Raw genomic sequence first — 26,370 nt, forward strand, 5'->3', positions numbered from 1 at the left:
CATAGGTTTATCAAGCTTCCTTTGTATGTGATGGATTGCTTTTCTCTTGCTGCTTTCAGAATTCTTTGTCTTTGACATTTGATAATATGACTATTAAGTCTTGGCATAGATCTCTTCTCTTTGGGGTACGCTGCACTTCATGGATCTGCAGTTTTATGTCTTTCATAAGAGATAGGAAATTTTCAGTGATTATTTCCTCCATTATTGTTTCTTTTCCCTTCTCCTTCTGGAATACCCATGACATCTGTATTCATGCACTTCATGTTGTCATTCGTCTCCCTGAGACCCTGCTCATATTTTTACATTCTTTTCCCTATATGTTCTTTTTTGTGTAGGATTTGAGATGTTCATGAATCCTTTCTTCCACCTCTTCAAGTCTGCTGTTGTATGCCTCCATTGTGTTTTTCATCTCTTCTGTTGTGCCTTTCATTCCCTTAAGTTCTGTCAATTGTTTTTTCAAACTTTCAGGTTCTTCCTTATGTTCACCCAGTGTCTTTCATTTCCTTCATCTCTTTTGCCATATCTTCCCTCAAGTCATTGATTTGATTTTTGAATTATTTAGCCTATTTATTTGAAGATCTTTAGTTGTTTCAACTCCTGTATCTCAGTTGAAGTGTAAGTTTGTTCCTTTAACTGGGCTATAGCTTCATTTTTTTCTAGTGTCATTCATAATTTTTTGTTGTCTAGGCATCTGATTTCGTTGATTACCCCAGTCAGATTTTCCCAGTCCAGATGGGCCCAGTCTCAGGAAGAGCGTGTAATCAGTATCAAGTTTCCCTGAGAATGGGACCCAGAAAGTTGTCAGACTTTCCTATGAGGCTTCTAGATGCTGTGCTTTTCCTATCCTGCCCAGCAGGTAGCGCTTGTCAGCCCACAGCTCCCCACTGACATAAAGAGCTGCATTGCCTTTAATTCTCAGTAGACCCTTTCCCTGCCAGAGGCTTAGAGTGGCTGAAGCCAAGCTTATCTCCCACCCCCAGGCCCTAGGGTCTGAGTTCTCTGAGGGAGGGTAGCCACTTGAGCTGAGCCCTTCCCTTCCTTCACTCCTTTTCTTAGGGAAGATAAGCCCTTTAGGGATTTATCTCCTACATTTGACTTCTTCCTTTGTCTCTTTATCTTAACTCCACTGTTGCCTGGGTCAGCACTGACAATTGAAAATGCCTAAGACTTTCTCTAATTAGCTAGTTAGAATAAGAGAAAAAGAAGAAAAAAGAAAGACATCCCCTTTTCAGAGCCAGTCACCATCCCCCCAGTTACCAGCCAAGAACCAGAGATGGTGCCCGGTTCTATGTGCACCTTTTCTTGGCACACAGCCCTTTTTCAGTATTCTGCACTCAGCCAACTCCAAAAGCTTCTGTTTTTATTTATGTATTTTTTTCCCATCAGCCCCAGCTCCCCTCTGCTGGGAGAAACCTCCGGGTTCCTTTCCAGCTTGCTCTGGGTTTATCTGTAATTTTAGCTTGTGTTCAGTAGCCCAAGTTTATTAACTAAAACTGCAGTTGTAGCTTGTTTGAGCTACCTTCCCTTCCTCCTAGTAGACTGCTTATTTTTCCCACAGATAAGTGTTTCTCTCAGCCTGCCCTACTGGTGGGGGAGGAGCACCAGCTCTGCAGTTTGGGGAGCTTTACTTACAGTTCTTATGCTATGATCTCAGCTGTTCCACCCATTCCAGACTGGTATATAATATATGTCTGGTCACAGATGTCCCCCAACAGTTGTTCCAGACTATTTACTAGTTGTTCCTGGCTATGTGCTAGTTATTCCAGAGGACTAACTAAATTCCACACCTCCCTATGCTGCCTTCTTGCCCCACATCCTATTATAATACTTTTAAGGAAAATTTGGAAAATGTTCACTGCTAATAGTAAATTAAAAATGGCCACAAGTTTTTTGACACTCTTCCCATCTTGAGTTGGGTCTGTATCCCCAGCCCTTAAATCTGGGCATGCTCTGTAACAGCTTGATCAGTAGAAAATGGCAGATGTTGGTGCTGTGCTAGTTATCTGATCCAGGCCTTGAAAGACTTGTGGCTTCTACTTCCTGTCTCTTGGAACACTTGTTCTTGAAACTCAGCTGCCATTTTATGAGGAAGCCCAAGTGGCCCCATGGAAGACAACCACCTAAAGAGGAACTGAGACACCTGTCCAGCAAACCCAACTGAGCTCAACTGGAAATAGGCAATGCCAGCACCAAAATGTTACTGAGCCATTTTGGAAAGCAGATCCTCCAACCCTAGTTGAGTTGCAGCAGCTGTTGCCCCATGAAGCAGAGATGAGTCAGTCCTAACAAGCCCTGCCTAAATTGCCTATTAATTAGAAAACTAAATGATTATTGCTGTTTTAAGCCACTAAGTTGTGAGATTATTTACTATGCAGAAATATTAAGAACAACCTAGAAGATAAAAAGAAACCATTCAACCACTCAAATACAAACAGTGCTAATATTTTGATGAATTACCTCCCAATTTTTTTCTTTTATATACAGTTTGGGGATATATCTTCCCTTCTTTTCAAAACATAATTATATTCATATTTATGAACAATATAATCCTTTTTTCTGTTAAATAAGGATGTAAAGTTTTCACATTATTACAAACTTCATATATAATTTTAGTGGTTGTTTAGTAGACCATTAGAAGGATATATCTTCTGTACATAACCCTTCTATTATTAGGAATATAGATTATATTTTAAAGTTTTCTATTATAAATAATGCTTCTTTGACTAGCTGTATGCCTAAAATTCTTTATGTATGTAGGGTTCTTTTCTTAGAATTCATTACCAAAAGTGGAATTATGGGGGTTAAAAAGAATGACTCATACTTGCTAGATAAGATCATTGTAATATTGACTTACTTTGCCCAATTGGAGTGGACAATGATGGTTTGCGACAATATTCCTGGTGATAGGATATGTGGAGTGGTTGGAACCAGGTGGGTGCTTTCACAAAGGCTGCTTACCTGAGGGTATACATCACAGCCCACTAAGGCTCAGGTAAAGAAAGAAAATCACAGAAAAGGCCCCAAGATCCAACATCCAAGTTTTGAATTCTTCCATATCCCCCCACATGGACTTTGGTTATTATAGTTATGGGAAATGGGTGAATTAGGAGGGGATTATGAATGATTTTCCTTTGTACAGAGGTTGGGCATTATATTACTGGTGAAAATTTATTTCTTTTACAAAGGTTTGTAATATTGTACTGCCTATTTCTATGATATCAGAGTGTGTCATGAGTTAAATAAAAACCTAAGCTCCACAAACTAAGCTAGTCCACCTCTTTCACTTCCTTGCTCTGGCCACTCCAGGGAGGACAGGTTCAAAGGACTGCAGATTCATTGCTTGTCCTAGAAGGTGACGAGTGTCTAAGGTTTCTTTTCTCAAATCCTGTCTGGTCCCTTCCTTCTCATTGGTTGGGAGCCCAGAGTCTTCACAGACTTTTGCTAGCCTATTTTTCTCCCTTTAAAAGAAAAAGTAGACACACAAAATCAATATTACCCCATTATGAATTAGTTTAATATGTTATCCCTTCTAGAAATACATTGGCCTCTGATACCATATGACTGTGTCATGATGTCTTACAAGTTTAAGCAAAGTTTGAAAGAGGATGTCCTTTAAGCCTCTCTATTTTCCATATTCTGTCGCACTCTTCACTTTTATGCAGTTGCCTCTGTAGGAGGCAGCTTCTAAAATGACTCCCTATGATCTTGCCTCCTGGTATTCGTGTCCTGGGTAATCCCCTTTCCTTGTGTGTGGGCTGGACTCAGTGATTTGCTTCTAAAGAATAAAATATGACGAAAGTAATGGGATGTCACTTCTAAGATTTGGTTATAAAAGATGGTAACTTCTATCTTACTCTCACTCACTTGCTGGCTCTTTTCACTTGCTGCTGTGATGAAGCAAGCTGCCATCTTGTGAGGCTACCTTATGTCAACCAGTCACCACGCAATGAGTAAGTAATGCTCTCAGTCTGGCAGCCTTCCAGGAACTGAATTCTGCCAACAACTGTGTGAAAGATCATGGAAGCAAATCCTTCCACACAAGCCTGGAGATGACTGTTGTCTCTAGAGACACCTTTACTGCAGACTTGTGAGAGACCCTGAGCCAGGGGATACAGTTATACTGTGCCAGGATTCCTGATCCACAGAAACTGTAAGATAATAAATGTTGTTTTAAGCCACTGAGTTAAGGGGTAATTTGTTACACAGCAAATGCAACAAATGTGGAAGCCATAACAGTAATTAGACAACTAATACAATTACTAGTGCAGCTAATTCATCCTACAATTTGAGTTTTTAACCATCAGTTTTCAAAGTGACTTCCTGTTTGTTCTTCTGAGGGTGGACTCATTAAGAATTTATCTTACAAAAGGTCAATAAGGTCACTTTGCTTTTCTTGATGGAATGGAGGTGAGAGGACAGATTTTATTCTATAGAATAGGAAGACTGTCATGAACCAATTGGGACAAGCCCAGAGATTATAGCTAAAGGAAATAATTGTAATATTTTTCTCTCAGTTCCTTTGAGTCAACAGAACTGCTGCATCCTTCCCTGTTTTCCCTCAGTTGACTTGCCTGGCAGTGGTTCTTTTTTATTATTATTATTATTTAGTTATGTATTACTTATTCTCTTTTCTATCAAATTTCTTCATAGTTCTACATTACACATATCTGTATTTTCAAGTAAAATGTTTACCTCTCCAAGTGAATTGCAAGTTCCATGAAAGCTCACAGTTCAAGAAACATATTCTTTTTTCAATGAATATATAATACCGTAAAACTATTTTTGTAAATCAGTTGATTTAAGAGATGTTATATGATCTTTCAAAAATTAAGTCAATGTACAATGCATTTGAATTGCAGTATTAACAGAAGTAAAACTTCTAAGTCATTATTTTTGAAGTAAAACTGTGAGTTTTACTGGAAAATACATTTGTACACAGGATAATTTCTTTCTTGCTCTCTGCCTTCCTGGAAGGTTAGAAAGAATGTTTCTTAGGCTCTTATGTACAGATGCCTCAGTTGTGAAAACGAGAACTTCTAACCCTTCCCACAGGAGTTCTTGTGAAAAGAGAAGATACATCCTTTTATCCTTGATAAGGGATTTTCTGCCCTTTTTATACAAAACTTACTTTTAATGGAATCCCTCATATTTTATCATTTAATCCATGGCAGTCTAAAGCAACAGTCTTTTGTCATAGTGGAATTTGTAAGGATAACTATTCAGATGCAAGAAACAGAGTAGTTTAATTCCTTCTGGAGTCTATTTACCTGTCTGATTCTTTTTTTTAACTAATTAATTATTTATTTTTCCATGCATATCTGTTTTATTACTCATCTAACCGTACACTGGATAAAGGGGCTGTCAGTCACAAGGTCTTTAAAATCACATGGTATAAGATAAAAGCCAAACAGTTACACAATCATTTCAAAGATCAAGGCTTATGTTTCAGTAGTCATAATCATTTGTTAAATCTGAACTTCTCAGTTACAACCCCTCCCTCTCATTTGATCATTCTCTCAATTTTCAGGGATATCTGACAATTATAACTTCTTCATGATGAAAAATTATGTCAACATTATGGAGCAGAGGAATGAAACTGGTTGATATTCTTGGAGAAACTGGTAACTCTGGGTTTTAGGGCTTATCTGGCATTGGAACTATCTGGAGGCTTTACATTTCTGAAAAAAATAAACTTAATAAGTAAAATTTTTATAGAGTCTTAGAACTCTTTAGGGTTTTCAGGAATACTGTTATGGCTTCCACACTATCCTCAGAATGGACAGACATCCAGCATTATAGCCTCCTAATCCGAAGTACCCATGTGGTTGCAACTCTATGAGTAAGTCTTGTTGATTGGAACTTGGCATACTGTGGCAATTTGCAATAGCTGGCTGAAGTTTGCATAAGAGTAACCTCCAGAATGACCTTTCAACTCTATTTGAAATCTCTTAGCCACTAAAACTTTCTTCTGTTTCATTTCTTTTTGCCATGTTGCCAGGGAGACTTACACCCCTGGGAGTCATGTCCCACACAGGGGGAAAGATAGTGAGTTTATTGGCAGAGTTTCACTTAGAGAGAGAGAGGCTACATCTGAGCAACAGAAGAGGTTCTCTGGGGGTGACTCTTAGGCATAATTATAAGTAGGCTTAACTTTGCCATTACAGAAATAAGTTCCACAAACACAAGCCTCAGGATTGAGGGCTTGGCTTATTAAATTGGGAGTCACTAATGCTTTTGAGAATATCAGGAATTCCCCAGGTGGGGCTGTCAATGGTTCTTGAGTTACTATGGCTTCCACACTATCTCAGGATGAACAGACATCCAGCATTATAGCCTCCTAATCCAGAGTACCCATGTGGTTGCAAATCTATGAGTAAGTCTTGCTCACAGCCTCTTTTATTTTGAGACATAATAATGGTTTTGCTGTTTATAAGTCACTGGAGAGTGTGGGTGACTAAGAACAACCGGACTCTCCTCATATCTGCCTGACAAAGCTGACGTGACCAGATGTGTGGTGCAGCTTCTTGGATATCTGAAGTTTATCAGCCATAGCAAAGGATAAACTTATGATGGAATATTATTTACTACATTAATAAAGGAGTCTTAATCACTGGTATGGCTGTTATCTTGGAAGTAGCAAGAACATAAAGTCAGAAATTTGGGGTTCATATTCCTCCTTTGTTGTTTAGTAATTTAGTGAGTTTAGGAAAGTCACATAAACTGTGAGCCTCAGTTTTCTCATCTGTAGAATGGAGTAAATATTAGCCACCCAATGTTTTATGGTTCAATAAGAGAGATTGTTTGTGAAAGAGCTTTGCAAACAATGAAATGCTATGTACAGTTGTTGGCTCTTGAGATTATTCATTAGCAGCATCTAGTGAATGTACACCAAATGCATTTCTTAGAAAACAAGCCCAGGTCTGTATCAGCCACATAATTAAGAGACAAAATCATGGCAGGTTGGAAGCTCTATTGACGGGGCAAATTTGATTCTGCATGTTTGAGTGGTGCCATCCAGTGTGGAGATTAGCTAAGATTTGGCTAAGGTTGTCTTTTGGTAGGCTCTGGTCCTGGTTGATTCAGCTTCTCTTGAGCCAGTTGGGACCCTGACCTATTGGGATCCTCTTGGCCTCACTGTCAGTCATGTCCAACACAATGGCTCTCATATTGCTGGCTGTGACAGCATCTGAAGGCTTTCCAAATTTACAGTAATGGAAAAGTGGTCTTGTGTGTGCATTTCTCATAGGCTACTTTGATATTCCTTTTTATTTTCTTTTTTGCCCTTGTGTTCTCCCCAGTATTAAAAAGTATTGTGTTCTCTTCTTTGAATGTCCTGTGGTCTTTCCATTTGACTCTATTGCCTCTTGTTAATGAAAAATAGCAAGTTAACCATGACAAATGGCCAGCAGCAATCTTGCCTCCAAAGTACAGAGGCTTTTTCTTCCCCTTATTTTGTTTTAGAAATAAGATAATGTTTTTCCTGTGGAGAAAAATCTTATTATTCAGAGATATATAGTATAGAGAAAAAGCTTTGGAGTCAGGAGACCGGAGTTCAAAACCCAACTTAGACAAGTTAGTGATTCTCAGGGTTGCTGTGAGGATCAAAGTGTGAAAGCACTTTGAAACAATACAATGCTATACAAGTGTTCTTATTACTCCTCTTTTTAGAAGCACTCTGGCTGAGTAGGCAGGCTTTTCAGAGATGCTGAATCAGGATATTTCTTGGAAATGATTTATCATGTCATATTTGCATTTGATCTGAAACAGGAAAGTCCTAAGCACATGTTGCAGTTCTATTTCTTCTTCTCAAAAATTCGCCAACCTACTTTTGAAATTCAGCCCTATCTGCTTGGGGCCTACACACACACAGTTATGGCCCCTTTCTGGCAGTGGAGACTATGACCCATGCACTGAGACTTTCTCGTTTTGATCTCCCCCAGTGGGCATGTTTTCTATTTCTTCCAGATCCAAGGCTAGCTGAACTCCAAAAGACGGTCATGCTTGATGACCTTCTGTTTTACCTGACCATGTGTGACTTTGGAGGTGAGACTCATGTGCTGCAGGGTTAGATGTGAGTCCTAAGCTAGCTATGACTGGATTCACTTGCATCTTCCAAGATCTTGGTCATTAGAAACTGTCAACAACAATCAATATTATTATTTTAATTCATGTTGTGCTAGTTTGAATCTGTTATGTACCTCATAAAAGACTATGTTATTTTAATCCACTCTTTTGTGGGGGCAGACCTATTGTGGGTGGGACCTTTTAATTAGATTGTTTACATGGAGATGTAACGCCGCTCATTCAAGGTGGGTCTTAATCCTTTACTGGAGTCCTTTAAGAGAGCTCACAGAGAGAAAGAGAGCTCAGAGAAGCTGAGAGAGACATTTTGGAGAGAAGCTAAGACATGTTGTGCTGGTTTGGATATATTATGTCCCCCAAAAAGCCAATGCATCTTGTGGGGGCAGACTGATTGGTTTGTTGATTAGGGTGGAAACATTTGATTAAATCATTTCCATGAAGATGGGAATTATTAAGACCCACAATTCAGGGTGGGTCTTAATTAGATCATGGGAGTCGTTTAAAGAGAGCTCACACAGAGCAGTTGAGAGGGAAATTTTGGAGAGAATCTAAGAGCTGACACTGACACTGACACTGACACTTGGAGACGTTTGGAGACGTTTGGAGATGCTAGCTCAGAATTTGCTCCATAGAAGCTAAGAGACAAGCCCAGAGACGTATTGGAGAAAGCCATTTTGAAACCAAAACTCTGGAGCAGAAGATCAGCAGACGCCAGCCACATTCCTTCCCAGCTAACAGAGTTTTTCTGGATGCCATCGGCCATTCTCCAGTGAAGGTAGCCTCTCGTTGATGCCTTGGTTTGGACACTTTTATGGCCTTAGAACTTTAAATTTGTACCCAAATAAATCCCCTTTATAAAAGCCAACCCATTTCTGGTATTTGCATAGTGGCAGCTCTAGAAAACCGGAACACATTTGAAGTCAGGTTTTGATTTTTCCTCATTACTTAGCATCACAGAACTAAATGGTGAGAAGAGGGGATCACACAAAATGCAAATGCTATTGCTTTTATCTCTGGAGATGCTTGACAAGCATCCCTCACCTTTGCCTCAATGTGTTCTTGGAAACTGCATCATAACATGTGCTGTGGCAAAACAGACACTTGTCATGCAGATTGTATTTTACCCATAAGGACACTGTTATAATTGGGAGACTGAGGAGATCAAGGAATAAGCAATCCTAGAAATCATAGTTATGACCAACCACAGGTTCTAAAATCCAGAGAAAGCAGCAAACATTCTCTAGAATAAAGTGAAAGAGCAAAGCTATAATTAGAGACTATTCAAATAATCTAGAAAGGATAAGAGATCATCTACTCTTAGCCCGTTTTACAGATGAGCAAACTGGAGACCTGAGAGTCAAGCCACTTACCCAGGACACAAAGATAATGGTAGAGCTGGGGTCATAAAAAGTATCTCTGACCTTGGGCTGGTGTTCTTTCAGATCTGCCATATTTGGGGGTCAATGTCCTGTAATCAATAATTGGAATAAGGCAGATATAGGCTGGAATCCAAGCTCTGCATGTATTTTTGTGTCCTTGGGCAAGATATTTAACTTCATTGAGCCTCAATGTCCTCATCTATAAATCTGAGATTCTAATACTTAACTCCTGGGGTTGTCCCCAAGATTAAATCAGATAAGTAAAAGACTTAATCAATGACCAACACACAATAAATGCTCAGTAAGTGACAGTTATGGTTATTCAAAGGGTCAGTTTACCATGAAGTGCGCATAAATTTCTCTACCATGCCATAAATTTGGCCTAACAGGAATGAATTTGCCGGCAATTCTAAACTAATCCCCCAGTTTTTGCGCAGGTCAATTTGCTTTCTGTAGTCTTTGAATAACTTGGGTAGATCCAGATCGTTTACTGATACATCTTTCAAATCTCATCCACAGCAACTGAAATCAGTTTCTTTATTTTATCTCGTTTCCCTTCTCAGTCCTAATTCATCACACATGGAGTCCTTTCATTAATCTTAGACCTCTACTTAAAATTCATATGGTTCTTTTAAAAATAGACATCAGAGAATCCAAATATTTAGAGGCCTCACTGAAAATTTTAGATTTTCAGTATTTTTTGAACATAGGCCATCTTGAATCTAGTCTTCTTGATCTCTCTCCTTGTCCTCTTTTCAAACCACCAACAATTTCATGGCTTCTTTGAAAGGAGAAAAGGTGAAATGAGGAAACATCCCAGGGCCACCTGAGAGGGAACTGCAGAAGGCTGGAAGAAGGGGCAGGCCTGCTGGTTGCCTTGGCGGCTACATACAAAGACATGGCTGTTGCAGCAGAAATTGCTGAAGTTGCCTCCTTGCCCCTTGCTGTCCAGCCACTCCCTGTCAACAGTGAATCATCATGGGCTAAAGGCACTGAGTGGGGAAATGGGAGTATTACATTTGAGTGTGCTGAATGAGTGGAGCAGTGAAAAGCCAAGTGCTGGAGTGCTGGCAGACCTTGCATATGATTAGGAGGGGCAGGTGGCTTCCCTTTGAATCCATTCCCTGAATGTGCTGCCTAGCAAGGCCCAGGAGCATACCCTGTAGTAGACAGAATCTATTTTGGCTTTCAGACCAGGTGGCACGTAAATCCCAGTATATAATCCACACAGAGGCAACTGAGGGTGAGCTGTGATTTCTCTTTTGTACCACTCAGCTTTCTGCAAATCCTGCCTCTTTATCCTGCCCATTCCCCTTAAAGCAGGGGAACAAAAGAGTTTCCATTTTGTTTCTAGAGAAAGCAAGGTACAGAGAAGTAAACTGGCAAGTATGACTGAGCCGACACTGGGATCGAGAGTTTCTCTTGCCACAATGTGGCATTTTCTAGACATTGTTCATGAATATCCTGTAAACCCTCAAGTGTAGGGAAAATGATCATCTTACAAGAATGCCAGACCAAAGACCCCCACAAAAGTCAAATCCATGACTGTGGTGGAAGTCATGCACATGGGCAACATCTGTCTGGGTGGTGCATAATTGTGGTCATTGCTGCGTTACTAACCTCCCACTCAGCCTTTTGTTGTAGCAGTTGTTCTTTGGGAAATGGGAGTTGGACCCTGCCCCTGGTAAAATCCAAAATGCCATCAGTGATATCCTTCTCCATACAGGCCAATTCTAATGGCTGTGGTGTCTTACAAGTTGCTGAAAGAATGTTGCCTGGAGGGGGGTTCTCTGGGTAAAAACATGTTGTGGATTCAAACTTCTGATGAATGGTCTGAATATAAAAGGGTGATCCAATACCAGAAGAAACTGATTCTAAAATTTTAGGCTGTATCATAATCATCTGAGGACAGCTATTAGAAACACCAAAGCCTGAGCTGTATCCCCAGTCGTTCAGAGTCCATAAGTTCCTGGGTCAGGACCCAGGAATCTGCATTTGTAACAGATGTCCTGGATGACTGAAACAGGAAGTGTCCCAAGTCACTCTGAAACGAAGATTGCAGACCATTCTTTAAGAAACACTGCTCAAGACAATACAGAGTATCCATATTCGTTTTGCTTCTGAATTTCAGTAAATCTGGGAAACTTGGTTTCTCAGGTTTGCTCAAGACCTTGATAATAATATGGCTTAGTGGAGAAAGTGACTGCCTGATCTGAAGATCTGAATGTTTCAGCCTTGGCTGGCCCCACTGCAACCTCTTGATCCTCTGTTTTTCTGCCGGTAAAATGGAGGACCCCAAATGCTGAGCTATTAAAAGGAAAGGTGCAGTATGATAATGGAGGTAATGGTGATAAAAAAAAAAATGTGCTACCTTAAACACTTAAACACTACAACTTAACAACTTTTACTTTCTTTTCTGATATTCACAATAACCTCAGGAGAATTGTACAATAAATCACTTCACTCATCAACAAACTGATGCCCCAAATATTTTCTAGAGCCAACAATGACATCCAACATCAGTCCATTGACTGTAAAGCTGAACTTAAGGTTGGGGCCCTGCTCTTCAAACTGGCCACTAGAGAATCTACATACTTGAAGGTCTCACCAAGGAGTGTGGTTGTGGTGTCTGGCCATGAGGGGTCTCTTTAATCAGGTCCTGACATTCATTTCTTTGTTCTGGTCCCTGCCCGTATTCTCGCAGCGCTAGACCTGGGACTGGAACACAAACCAGTCACCATGGTGGCAGTCTTCCTGAAAGGTCCTCCTGCCTTTGCATACAAAATCCATGGAGTCTCATGTGGCTATTGGTACTGATTATCAGGTAAAGGAATTGCCACTGTTACCATGATCCAGAGAGTTTCAAAAAAGACATTTAAAATGACAAGAAAAAACTTCTAAATGACCAGACTTTTCTTCCTGAAACTGGACCAGCTATAGCTTAATAGTCTACCTCCATTCTCTTACTGCAGGTATCTCAGGCTTACATTAGATTGTGGTGATCAGGAAACCTGAGTTCTTGTCCAATTGGCTTGGCCAATAATTTGCTATGAGCTTGGGAAATTTACTAATCTTCAGGGGTCTAAGTTTCCTCATATATAAAAGTCAAGTTTTCTCTTGACTCTAAGCTCCCTTATGGGTCTAATATCCTTCAACCTAACTCCCACCCAGTCACTGGGCATGTTAGGGAGATATAAATGTGTGCCTTCCCCTGAACCCCAGCCTGGGGATAAGAGAGCACTGCTTCTTGGTGAATTTCCATGGGTACAGAAAGCAGAAGGCCCACAGCTTGGGAAAAACATGGGAATGGTGCATGTTTACATTTTCTTACCCATTGAGCATATACAGATGCTCGCTGCTGTCACTATTCATTTTGCCTTCAGCTTTTGTTTTGCCCCCTGAGGGAAGCCCAGAACCTCTTGCAGTCAGAGCAGGATCTGGCAAGGAGAAAACTAATGAGGAGACATTGGATGCTTTCATATTTGGCAGTAGGTAAGACAGTGGTGGAAATCTCTAGCTATAGGCAGCCTTGGGGCTCCCCTGAGATCACGTGGCCTCATGAGCAGGCATGGAAATATTGCCAAGGACTGATGAATCATAAAGAAGGTGGGCTTTAGCAGGCATCTACTCCACTTCCAACCCCAAATACATTGGAAGTACACTCCACTAGAATCTGAATTTAGAGTAAGTCAAGGGCAGAGATTATGCTTTAATGATATTCTCAGAGCCTCAGTAATAGGCACGTAGTAAATGTCTACTGCATGAATGAACATCCCTGGCAGAATGGGCTCATAGAAACTAAAAATAAATCCCTGGGCACAACTCTTCCCAGGAATGGACCACAGAATTTCAGGTTCCAAGGTGTGGGTCCCATATCAATTTCTCTCTCTGTCCTTCTTTATCTTAAATTGGTGCCAGGTTTCCCCACTATAGGGGTCTCTAAGAAGGATGGCGGCTGAGGACTATGTCTTTTTAAGAGTATTGAGACCCCCAAAATACATGAATTTTCAGGAATAAAGTGTTTTAAGAGAAAAGGCTATAGACCTGTGTGACAGTTTGAATGAATTATGTCCCCGAAAACGCGAAGTTCTTTAATGCAGTCTTGTGGATGCTGATGTCTTAGTGTTGATAAGGTTGGAATCTTTGGATTAGGCTGTTTCCATGGAGCTGTGACCCACCCAACTGTGGGCAATACTTTTGATTGTATTATTTCCGTGAAGGTGTGGTCCTGCCTGTTCAGCGTGGGTCTGGATTAGTTTACCAGAGCCCTATAAAAACTCAGACAGAAGGAGCTCAGTGCTGCTGCAGCTTAGAGAGACATTTTGAAGACAGCCAATGAAAGCTGATGCTGACATTTTGGAGAACGCCATTTTGAAATGCAACCTGGGAGTAAGCAGACAGCAGCTACATGCTTTCCCAGGTAACAGAGGTTTTCCGGATACCATCAGCAGTCCTTCAGTGAAGGTACCCTATTGCTGATGCCTTTGTTTGGACATTTTTATGGCCTTAGGACTATAACTTTGTACCCAGATAAACTCCCTTTATAAAAGCCAACCCATTTCTGGTATTTGCATAACAGCAGCATTAGCAAACCAGAACAACCTGCTTTCTAAAATTTAAATGCTATTTCCTAAAAAAATTATTAAATAATTGAAGCTATGTTCTTATGAGAAAAAAATCCTTCGAGAGTTTGAGTTGAAAAGTGTTGAAGAAAGGGTTAACATGGTGGCCATGACTATTGCAGATGCTTTTGCTGCTTCTTTCAATTTGGGGCTCTTTCTTCTGATAAGAAATCTTTAGATAATACATTCTTATTATTTCCTCATTAGTTAAGTGAGCATCTTTTTCATCAAATAAAGCTGGGTTGCAATACCACATATCACCATTAGGTGCTGCTGTTAACATGAAAATTATTGAACAAAACTTTCTCTGTGTTCTAGTTTGCCAATGCTGCCAGAATGCACAACACCGGAAATGGATCAGCTTTTATAAAAGGGGTTTATTTGGTTACACAGTTACAGTCTTAAGGCCGTAAAGTGTCCAAGGTAATGCATCAGCAATCAAGTACCTTCACTGGAGGATGACCAATGGCATCTGGAAAACCTCTGTTAGCTGGGAAGGCATGTGGCTGGCATCTACTCCAAGTTCTGGTTTCAAAATGGCTTTCTGCCAGGAAATTCCTCTCTAGGCTTCAGCTTCTCTCCAAAATGTCACTCTCAGTTGCTATTGGGGTGTTTGTCCTCTCTTAGCTTCTCCAGAGCTAAAGTCTGCTTTCAAAGGCCGTCTCCAAAATGTCTCCATAAACTGCAGTTCCTCTCTCAGCTCCTGTGCATTCTTCAAAGTGTCCCTCTTGTCTGTAGCAAGCTCGCTCCTTCAGTCTGAGCTTATATAGTGCTCTAGTAAACTAATCAAGGCCTGTGCTGAATGGGCAGGGCCACACGTCCATAGAAATTATCCAGTCAGAATTATCACCCACAGTTGGGTGGGGCACATTTCCATGGAAACAACCTAATCCAAACGTTCCAACTTAATCCCCATTAATATGTCTGCCCCCACAATTGCATCAAAAAACATGGCTTTTTCTGGGGGACATAATATATACAAACTGGTACATTATATTTTTGTGCCTACTGGGTGCCAAGCTCAATGCTAGGCCTTGCAGAGACAGCAAAGAACAAGGCAAAGCCTCTGGAAGAAACAGAGAAGTCATTACAATAGGGGGTGGTAAATTTAGAAGAGGAGTATGTCCCTGATGCTGTGGAAGCACCAGTTTGGAGGCTGTACTGGTAATTCAGGTGAGGCATGAGATGGCCTGAACCAGGGCAAGGGCTATGGAGAGGGATAGAAATTTTGGCTTTTGGAAAAACTCAATGGGTTCATGTTTATATGGAGGCCATGAATCCAGGTGGCCCTGGTCCCCCTTGATCACTGGTCTTACACTGTCCACCAGAGGTTGTAAAATGGTCACCTACAGACCTGTTTGGTTGGACTCACGTGGTATTGTTTTTTTGTTTGTTTGTTTGTTTACATGAATTACTTGGCAAAATGAAACCCAGATTTTTTAGCTTCTCATAAAAAATCAGAAGACCTATAGCAATTGGCTGGAACCATGTCATGGCTACCCCCTTAGTCAAGACATCAACCCCTCAGCCAACTTGTTTCCCTCATTTGGGTTCCTGCCTGGCCCTTTGGGGCAGAGCCAATATTTAGTGGGCATCTACTAGTATAGTTATACCAATTCTTAAATTGGTGAAATATTTCTTTTCTGACTGGTAAACAGCTTCCCTGAGTTCCCTTAGTGTCCCCATGCCCCAGGTCATCCCCCAACACCACCCTTTCTCCCCCACATCCCTACAATCTGGTTATAAAGAGGTTCATCTGGCAAGGCAGGTCCTCCAGCTCCCTCCTCCAGAGCTAAGTCAGACATCAACTTTCTGGTTGGTCTGGGCCCTGAGCCATAATGGTTGTTAAATATTTTGAATATCATCCCTGCCTTTAGGCAAGAAGTTTGTGACCTCTGGGCTGGACCATTCTTGCCTCCTGCAGCAGGGAAATACAAGACATGGGTCAGGCAATGTGTTCAATCGCAGATGCCTTCCGATTTGTTTTTTGTTATGTTTTGAACTCTTAATTATAAAAGCTGTTTTATTTTCAGAAGTGTTTACATTTCTGTAACATGTTGCTGCATGTGATCAATCTGGAGAGGATTAGGCAAATTTTTAAAACCTAAAGGTGATAGGGAATTTTTTTGTTTTTGGGTAGTTCCAACACATTAAAATAACATTTTTTCGTCTATTGAATACCATTCCAGAAGACATATTTAAGTGGGTTTTTTTTTGTCTTGAGCTAAAATTATCATCATACTCAGCATTATCTGCATCATCATCATCTATTTGTACTTTCTAAAACCAGCCTGTTTTCCTTTTCTTCACAAACAAAATAGCTCATCTGTGTGAAACCTGAAGGCCAGCCTTAGAGGAACCTGTTGTTTTTCCTCCAAGAAATCATTCTGTGTCTAGAGAAACACTTTCTCCATTTTAATTATAAACCAGTTGGGTACTGGGCTAGCTGGCTGGCTGCGATGTGCAGCCTGTAAACGAGGAGGCTGAGTGCAGGCCAGGGTGTGTGAGCATATCTTCAGGGTGGGTAGCTGATCGCCAGTCCTCCAATTAGAGAAGAATTTCTGGGTGGCAGGAGCTAAGGATGGACACTGAGTTGAGTGGGGTGAGGAAGGAGAAGGGCCAGGCCCGGTCTACGTCAGCTGGGAGGAGGCCAGCTTGGCCTCTCCTCGGGGTGTATCTGAAGTGGAACTAAATGTGGCTAAATTATTGTGGGATTTCAGGTGGAGCTCTTCTTCACTGTTTACAGCTCTCTCCTCATACTCACCTGCACAAGCCCACACAGGCTAATGGGCCAACTTAACTGCCACCTCCCTCTGGATCTTCCTCAGACAGTGGAATTGAGGGAAAGGCAGCCTCTTCCTAAATGTCCATCCTTGGGAGTTGAACAGTTGGAGGCAAATTTACCAGAAAGATAGCAGTATGCCAAGATGAGGGGAAGAGAGAAGTTTGGGTGGGTAAGGGAGGAAGCGGAACTCTGAGTTATCAAACCCTTGCTATGTGCCATGTGCTATGTGGGACTATCCAAGTGTTGGCTCTTTACAACTACTTCATAAGAATCCTGTAGGAAAAGTCTTAATAAAACTAATTTTGCAAATGAGGAAACTGAAGTCAGAGAAGAGGCTTGCCCAAGGACACAGAGATAATAGGAGGCGGAAAAGGTTTGAACCCAAATATACATAAATCCTAAAACCCCCTGCCATTTCTGTTCTGAGGCTGCCTCCTAGCATTTAATGGTTCTGTGATTATTCTTGTTTATAATGACTTCTGTTGTTTTCCCTGTGATCACAAGGCAATGTATGTTCATTGTAAACAATTCAGAATTATAAGTAAACAAAAAGAAAAAAAATCATACTTGGACTCTCATAACTTGGAGATGACCACCAATAATGTTTTTTGAACATTCTTCCAATTTTTTCCTTCTATATACGTGTTAGTGTGTGTGTGTGTGTGTAATATTTTAAAACATGAATATAGCACCCACAGGATTTGAAATGAGATACCCAGACTATACAAGGAGTTGTAGCACTAGACTGATATTATGATATCTTCACTCTAGGTTAGGAAGATATAAGAGCCATGTTAGAAATAAGGTACTCTTTCTCCAGAATCCAAAGAAGAAAAGATGTCCAAACCTAGATTTTCCCTTCTTCCTATGCATTGGTTGCTAACCCATCAACCCTTGCCACTGTCCTTCACTGCTAACAGAAACCTGCTTTTGTCCAGGACTTGAGCAGTGGTGTGCTTCAGAGGAGGCTGATCTTCTCTGCAGGTCAGGAGATGAATTATGATTGCCCTGAGCCAATTGCAGTGGTCCATTCTCCTTGCCAGTGATCAATTCAGGAATGAGCATGTGACACAATTCTGGCCAATTCGTTCTGAGGGGAATTCTGCTGAGGGTGAGGTGGGAGGTATGGCTTTTGGGGAATTTCCCCTGGCTTTTAAAAAGGGACTCGAGAAAAGGACGTGCCTAGTTCCTCTCTTCTAGCCTTTGTACACTTTGCCAGGATATGATTCTTGGATCGGCTGAGGCCATCTTGTGATACCGTGAGGGTACAGCCTAGAGATAAAACCCAATGGGCTGAGCATGGCAAAGAGGAAATAGGTACAGAACCCAGTCCTTGATGGGGTCATTAAGTTGCTGTCTTCTGTTCTTGCATCAGAGAATGCTGATTTCATGAACAACGGGCAAATAAGTACAATGGTGGATATCAGAGATTTCTTCATAATTAGTAATCAAACATGTCACTCCCTGACTTAAAAGCCATTGATGTCTCCCCAGTTCCAAAGAATAAAATCTAAATTCCTTAAAATGGCATTCCAGGCCCCTTGAGTCTTCTTTTGCAACTGCATCTCCCAATAGCCCCTCTCCTCTAACATGCCCTACATCTAGCGTCACACAGGATTTCTCATCATTTCCCAAACCCACTGCACATTCTCATGGTTCTTTGCCTTTGTGTGGAACTCTGTCTGCAAGACACTTTCCTTCCTTTCCTACCATGCAAACCGTCCCACCCCTCAAAGCCCAGATCTGAAGTCACCTCCCTTCTGTTGCCTTCCTGAGAACCCCTCCCTCTGAAGCAAAGAGAGTAGCTCCCTCTACCACCCCCCAGCCCCACCATATTTGGCCTTCACTGCTTTTATAGCTCTTATTACATCGCATCCTAATTAGAGTTTCCATGCCCATCTCCCTGAGTAGAGTGTGAGCACTGTGATGGTAATGACCATACCTTACACTTTTTGTAAAGCCATTATCTAGTGCCTTATGTGGAACAAATACATGTTCAATAAATGTCAAGCAAAAGAAGGCAAAATTCATATACGTTAGAGACAGCACTGAGATCGTTGCTTGTATTTCTCAGAACTACACTGCTTTCAAGGATCCAAAGAATAGTAACACCTGGAAGTACTTGGAGAAACACAAAGAAAGAATGAGTCATATGGGGAGACTGGAGCGAAGCAAATATGATCAGTAAAATTTTAGTCCATGAATTGTTTAAAAATTTGGAAATTGGTTGTTGCTTTATGTTAAATAATAATGGAAATAAATCTGTAACCCTCATATCTCAGTCTCAGCCATTCTAAATAAATCATTGTATACTATTTGTATCATCTGATATTCATTTTAATTTTGAAGTTTTCATGTACTCTATTGCCATTCTACTGTAATTAGCAGCTACCATTTGTTGAGGTCTCGCCATGAGCCAAGCCACATTCAGGTCACTTTATATGTGTCAACCCTCGTAGCAGCTCTGTGAGCCAGAGGCTCTTCATTTTACAGTGGAGGAACTTGAGGTTCAGACTGGTTGTGAGGCAGTGTGGCACTGCATCCAGAGAACTCAGTTTCCAAACTCTGCCACTTCTAATTTTGGGACTTTGGGCAAGTTAGTTAACTTCAGTCACTGAAACCAGAATATTTAGGGAAAAAAAAATCAACATTCAGCCAAATCACACTGGGTTAGTGCAGATATGGGAGCAATGGGACATGAATGCTTTGTTGCATGTCATATATGCACATATTTATGTGAACTTTGTGACCTCTTTGTTTCCTCTCTTTGGAATGTGGGGAGAGAAAGCACTAAGGTCAGGCATACTTGTAATTGTGCTAGCTCCAGAGTTTGGAAGAGCCTGTTCAATTAGAAGGCTAGTTAGGCCTTTCTCTTGCATGTGAAAGACTTAAGACCTATTCAGCCAAAAGCCCCACCACAAAAACTTCATTGAGCTTGTTACACATTATCCTCCAAATATCAACTCAGATTAAAAAGCCCTTCTGGCCCATTGACCATTATTCATTGGTTTCTGTACAGTGTATTATTGTATGGTGCTTCCTCAGGAACTATAATTAGGTGATTGTGTAAGGAGTCCACAGTGCACATTTGAATGGTGACTCAATTTGGCTAATGATGTCACTTGCTCACTCTAGTCCCTTCTCATCATATGGCCTTAGTTGAGGAATGGTTGGAATTCAATACACATGAAATCAGACCTTTGTTGAGTTTTCTATGAACTAATAATAGCACTTAGGATGAATCACTTGGGACCAGATCCTTTACATACCTTAAATGATTATGGTGTAAGAGCCGGGCGTTCTGTGGAATTCCAGTTTCTAGCTATGCAACCTGGACAAGTCACTCAGCCTCTCAGAGACTTTATTTGCTCACTTGGAAATTGGGGCTGTGGTATGAACAACCACTGTGGGTTACAATCTATAGTGTATCAATTACCTCGCTCTTCCTCCTCTCCCACAAAATTAATGACCACATCCTGAGCATTCCACTTCTTAAGCAGCTCTCAGCTCCTTCCATATGTCTCTCTTTGCATGGCCAACTTTCCTCTCTTGCCTTAGACCATTGCATTAGCCTTGTCTGGTTTCCATGCCCTCATTCTTGTGTTCACGGTGATCTTTCTGGATGATCATTCAGAATACATTCTCCAGCTTCCAGCTGTCCACCAGCATCGTTGCACTCAAAATATAAAGGCCTGCAAGACCCTTCATGGTCTGTCCCTGTCTACATCTTGATGCTCATGTCATTCCACCCCTTCCCTCACTGTCAGCACTCCAACCAAATCGGCTTATTTTCAGTAGTTCAAATACTTCAGGAACTCTCCTCTTTAAAAGACTTTTGCTCTGGAATTTCCTTCTGCCTGTAATAATCTGCACTCCGTCCTCAGCCCTCTCCTGCCCTGTTAACTCCAGATCATCCTTCAAGAACGTTTGAAATGCCACTTCCTTAGGAAATCCTCCTGTGATCTCCCATTATATCATCTCCAGATATACAATCCTACTTCTTCATAGCACATGTCACAACTCCAATTTAAAAATTACCTGGATAGGTATATGTTTAAGGTGTCTCCTCTTCAGGACTGTTTCTTGAACCCAGTCTTATTCCCTGCACACTATATGTGGGTCATGAAGTTCATCAATCTACATTGTGGAGGGAATGAAGTTTATTGTTCCTCTTTGAACTTAATTCTGTTGGGATTTTTTGCAGTTGAACATCTTCAAGAGGCATGTTTGCTATTTCATCTCCAGCCTCCTCTTGATTGAGACAGCTCTCTGGGAGGGGACCCGATCTCTGGGAGGGGCCCTATCTCTAGAAGGGGACCCCATCTCTGAGTTTACTTAGCCACCAAAGCCTCATTGGGAAGGGTGGTAGGAGTCAGGAAGGGTCCTCAATGTCATAGCTAGGAAGAAGCTTAGGAGTCAACCAACTCCATGGCCACATTTTACAGATGGGGAGACTGAAGCTGAAAAGAGGTGACTGTCATGTCTGAGAGCATAGCCAAGGAATGGATTCAACATCTCAGTGTTCTTTCCACAGGCATACATATTTTGTAGAAAACTTTGTAATTTTCATTTCTCTTGCCTTCATTGATCCCCATTCCAGCTCAAGAAGAAAGCAAGACAAGCATTGCTTATGTCTCATTTTGCAGAGGAGGGAACAAGAACACAACATATGGGCGACTCATCAAGGTCCCTCAGTCCCTGAACTTCTGGTTCTTGGCTGAAATGTTTTTCCCATTCTACCTCTTGGTAGCTCTTACAAATAAATACCTGAGCAACTACACTTCTAGTAAGAAATACATTGCATGGGGAGCCACGACGGCCACAGCTGTGAGCAAAGAAAAGTTTTGCTTTGTTTTCTCCCTCATCACTTGGTAGCTGTGATTTCTATAACCTACCTTTCCATCAGTTAAAGGGGATGAAAAAACGGGCCAAGTGAAACTGCGTAAAGGCAGAGAGGCGTGATGGGGAGGGAGAGATTCACCTGAGTTTAAATGCCATCTCTGCCACCTGCCTACTGTGTGGTCCTGGCCAGATTAATCAGAACCTCTCTGAGCCATAGGTTTCCCATCTGTAAAATGCAGGTACTAATCACCTTCCCCTAGGTTTGTCTAGGATGAAATGAAGCAGTGCACATAAGATACAGAGAAAACAGAAGGTACTCCATAAACTCTAATTATCCTACTGATCAAAGGCTTCTGAGCATCAGAGTTGAGAAGATAAATGTAGAAAAGGCCATCCATTAGGTGGAAGTACAGGGAGACTTCGGGACAAAATGAAGCCTAGAAGCATGGCTAAAAGGGAAGCAGTCTGATGTGGACTGTCCTTTGGCTGCAGGTTGCAGTGGCTGCCTCCTGAGCTCAGGGATGAGTCATGCCCAGAGTGTACTGGTGAGGTAGGTGGGAGCAAGGGGGAGGCCCCAGCAGCTCCATCTCACTCCCAGCAGCATTGACACATTTTTGCACAAGTTTCCCATCTCTGCATTTGGATGGGGAATGTTAAAAAGAAAAGAAATGGGCAAATGTTTGTATATTAATCTGGTTGCCAATTTGAAAATGGTTTAATTCTTAAAGCCATCTGGGATCTTTTGTTTTTCTAAACTGACTGCATAAAATATACCCAGAAAAGGTACTCCAAGGACCTTACACAACTGAGCTGTGAACACTGCAATTGTATGAAAGAGTACCTTTTATTTTTCCAGTCTGTAAATCGACATCTAAAAACCCTATCCCTAAAAGTCGCTTTTCATGATCAACATTTAAATGGAAATTTCATTGCAGACTCAAGGCAAGGAGGAGGGATTATGGAAAGAGGTGGGAGGCGATCAAAACAGAGAGACCCACTTAAAAAATAAAGAAGTGCCCAGGTCATAGCCTGGGGAAATGTAAATGATCATGGGAGGCTGTCTGCTCCACAGTGGCCTCTCAAGCAGGCACATGCCCCTGGGGAATTCACTAGGTCCAAGGGCTGTACCTCAGCCCCCAGGTTCTGTCACTGCATTTTGTCCACAGAGCAAGGGCAAGTCCAGAGACAGACCCATCCTCCCCAAGCTCCCCAGACCGAGATGAAAGCAAAAGCTGGATTAGTTAACTTCCAGCGAGAAATCGCCGTGGCAAAGTCCAGAATCCCACATTGGCATCGCAAGCTCGCTCTTTCTGCACAGCAGGCAGACACAGGGAAGCAAGTTGGAGTCAGGAGTCAGAGGAATCGAATGTCCAACGGGGAGAATGACAGAGCAACTGATTCAGCCCAGCCACCAGAGCCCAAGGGCATGAAGTCCCCAACCCAGGCTCTTTCTTCCCTTGAAGGACATTGCCCACATCCGCGTCCCCAGTGCTCTCTTCCATTCCCACTGCTAACAAACTCCCTTTTGAGAAACATAGTCCCTTTTCAAATCAATATATTTGATCAAAAATACTTTCAGCCTGGAGTGAACCTGACCCAGCAAACAACTGCTTGGGAATCTTTGGTTGGTGATTTTTAAAGTTCAACTCTCAGAGGGCAAGCTTACTTCTCTGGTGTCTAAATTTAGTGAGGACTCTAAAGCCCATCGAACACTGTGCCCTAGTATTGGTTCTTTTTTTTCTTTTCTTCTTTTTTTTTTTTTTTCATTTAAGGAAGCATTTATTTGAGGTTTAACATGAAATCTTACAAAAAAATTTGTACAAACACAAATCCATACTGAGGCATAACACAGCAAAGGACAAAGTAAAAACAAAGAAAACTAATTGACAGCTACATACAGTTGGACAGTTGTGTCTTTTTTTTTTGGCTTTTATAAAGGGGCTTTATTTGGTTACAAAGTTATAGTCCTAAGGCCATAAAACTGTCCAAACAAAGGCATCTACAACAGGGTACATTCACTGAAGAACACTGATGGCATCCGGAAAACCTCTGTCAGCTGGGAAGGCACAGGCACATGGCTGGTGTCTGCTCCGGAGTTCTGTTTTCAAAATGGCTTTCTCCTAGGACGTTTCTCTCTCAACGCCTGGGAGTATTCTCTTAGTTTCTCTTAGGCAAACTCTGGACAAGCAAAAGTCTACTTTCAGTGGCTGTCTCCAAAATGTCACTCTCAGCTTCTCTGAGTCCTTCTCTTTGTGAGCTCTTTTATAGGACTCCAGTGATTAAATCAAGACCCACCCTGAATGGGCGGGGTCCATATCACCATGGAAATAATCCAATCAAAGGTCTTGCCCACAGTTGATTGATTCACATGTCTATGGAAACACTCAGTCAATAGGTTCCAACCTAATCATCACTAAATACATCTGCCCCCACAAGACTGCATTAAAGAGCATGGCTTCTTCTGGGGGACATAATATATACAAACTCACAAAATATCCTTATGTTTTCAGCTTTTATGTAACTATTCATTCAATCAACACATAAGTACTGAATCATCTTTTGTGGGCCAGGTATTATTCTAACCCCTGGGATACAACAGTGAACAAAGCAGGCAAAAATTTCTGCTCTCATGGATCTTACATTCGATTGGGTGGAGATAGAAATAAATAAGTAAAAAAATATGGCAATTCAGATGGTGCTATGGGGAAAAATAAAGCAGAGCAGGGGGATAGGGAGTGCTGGTGCTGGTGGTGGGTTGGAATTTTAATTAGGATGATGAGGGAACATCTTACTGGTAAGTCTTTTGCCCATTTTTAAATTGGGTTGTTTGTCTTTTTATTGTTGAGTTCTAAGATTTCTTTACATTTATTAAACCTTTATTGGGTATGTGGTTTCCAAATATTTTCTCCCATTGAGTAGGTTTCCTTTTCAATTTCTTGACAAAGTGCTTTGAAAGACAAAAGTTTTTAGTTTTGAGGAGGTCCCTTTTATCTATTTCCTCTTTCATGCTTGTGCTTTGGGTGTAAAATATAAGAAACCATTGCCTACCACAAGATCCTAAAGACGCTTCCCTGCATTGTCCTCTAGGATTTTTATGGTCCCATTTCTTTATTTAGGTCTTTGATCCATTTTGAGTTAATTTTTGTATAAAGGGTGAGATAAGGGTTCTCTTTCATTCTTACTGGTAAGAGGACTTTTTTTTTTTTTATAAAGGGGGTTTATCTGGTTACACAGTTACAGTCTTAAGGCCCTAAGTGTCCAAGGTAACACATCAACAATCAGAATCCTTCACTGGAGGATGGACAATGGTATCCGGAAAACCTCTGTTAGCTGGGAAGGCACGTGGCTGGCATCTGCTCCAAGTTCTGGTTTCAAAATGGCTTTCTCCCAGGACATTCCTCTCTAGGCTGCAGTTCCTCAAAAATGTCACTCTTACTTGCTCTTGGGGCATTCTTCCTCTCTTAGCTTCTCCGGAGCAAAAGTCTGCTTTCAACAGCTGTCTTCAAACTGTCTCTCATCTACAGCTACTCTCTCAGCTTCTGTGCATTCTTTAAGGTGTCCCTCTTGGCTGTAACAAGCTCACACTTAACATCTCCAAACGTCCTTCTGTCTGCATCTCCAAGCTTCTCTAAGCATCAGCAAGCATCTAGGTCTGGGTTTGCTCTTCCGCTCTCTTAAATACTCCAGTGAATTAATCAAGATCCACCCTGAATGGCAGGGTCCACACCTCCCAGAGATATGTCCATTTTTTGCTCCTCATGGAAGAGTGTAGAGAACTGTGATCGATAAGCTTCTGCCTCTTGGTCCACGAAATCCACTGTCACATGGACTGTGATGGCTTCTGAATGTGGCAATATCACCAACTAGTTCACACAGGGCACAGGGATAAAGAATAGCTTCTGGTGGAGCAACTCAGGACCTGCTCCTTTCTGGGCTCTTCCGCCTCTGCTCTGCAGCTGTGCTGAATGGTCTCTAACCAGAGAGACTGTTCTTCCAGGTGGGACTCCTGTCCACGGGGCTCTGTCCTTCGTGCCCCACAAGAGATGCTTTATTCCGGAGAGGCTAAGACCTAGGCCGCCGCCGGCATGGGCTGTTTTCCCTGTTCCTGCTGCAGCCTGGGCGGTGCACAAGGTCTCACACACCAGGACCAAGAATGAGCACTGAATCCTGACGAGGACATACTTCAATGATTTCAGTTTCCATGAGGAATCAGGTTTCAGGACTTCCCTCTTCGCCTCCTGGTCACAAGCCCTCTCCTCTATACTAATCCCGCAGCAGCGCGGGCTTCGATATCCAGCGCTCTCATCTGAGCAGCAGATCCTCCGGCCCCCGTCGGGAGAGAGCGGAAGCCGGACAGTTGTGTCTTGTACACTAGAAAATCTACTACAAAATAGCCATCCGAGATTAACAGAAGACCAATCTTCAAGATGCAAGATGGGTTACTTTAGCATCTCCTCTTTTCTCCAATGCCCTCCTTTAGTATGGCTGGTAATTGTTTTGGTGATTGCCACCCCCTCAAGATGCCTCTTCTCGATGCCTTAGTTTGGACACTTTTATGGCCTTAGAACTGTAAATTTGTGAACTAATAAACCCCATTGTAAAAACCAATCCATTTCTAGTATTTTGCATTGCAGCGGCTTTAGCAAACCAGAACAACGAC

General features: G+C 41.7%; 1 protein-coding gene across 2 annotated transcripts in view; it reads left to right on the forward strand.

The window, feature by feature from the left end:
• The window catches only part of WDR70 (WD repeat domain 70), a 558,042-nt gene that overhangs the window by 516,544 nt on the left and 15,128 nt on the right, over positions 1–26,370 (forward strand). The window contains exon 19 of one of the 2 annotated variants that reach the window (XM_037799490.1): positions 18,943–19,135. The exons of the other annotated variant lie outside the window; for it this stretch is intronic. The gene's annotated coding sequence lies outside the window, so the exon portion shown is untranslated. Of the gene's footprint in view, positions 1–18,942; positions 19,136–26,370 lie in introns of those variants that run through there. 2 annotated transcript variants of the gene reach the window in all.

Source organism: Choloepus didactylus, chromosome 11, assembly GCF_015220235.1.
Source record: "Choloepus didactylus isolate mChoDid1 chromosome 11, mChoDid1.pri, whole genome shotgun sequence".
Classification (NCBI taxonomy): domain Eukaryota; kingdom Metazoa; phylum Chordata; class Mammalia; order Pilosa; family Megalonychidae; genus Choloepus; species Choloepus didactylus.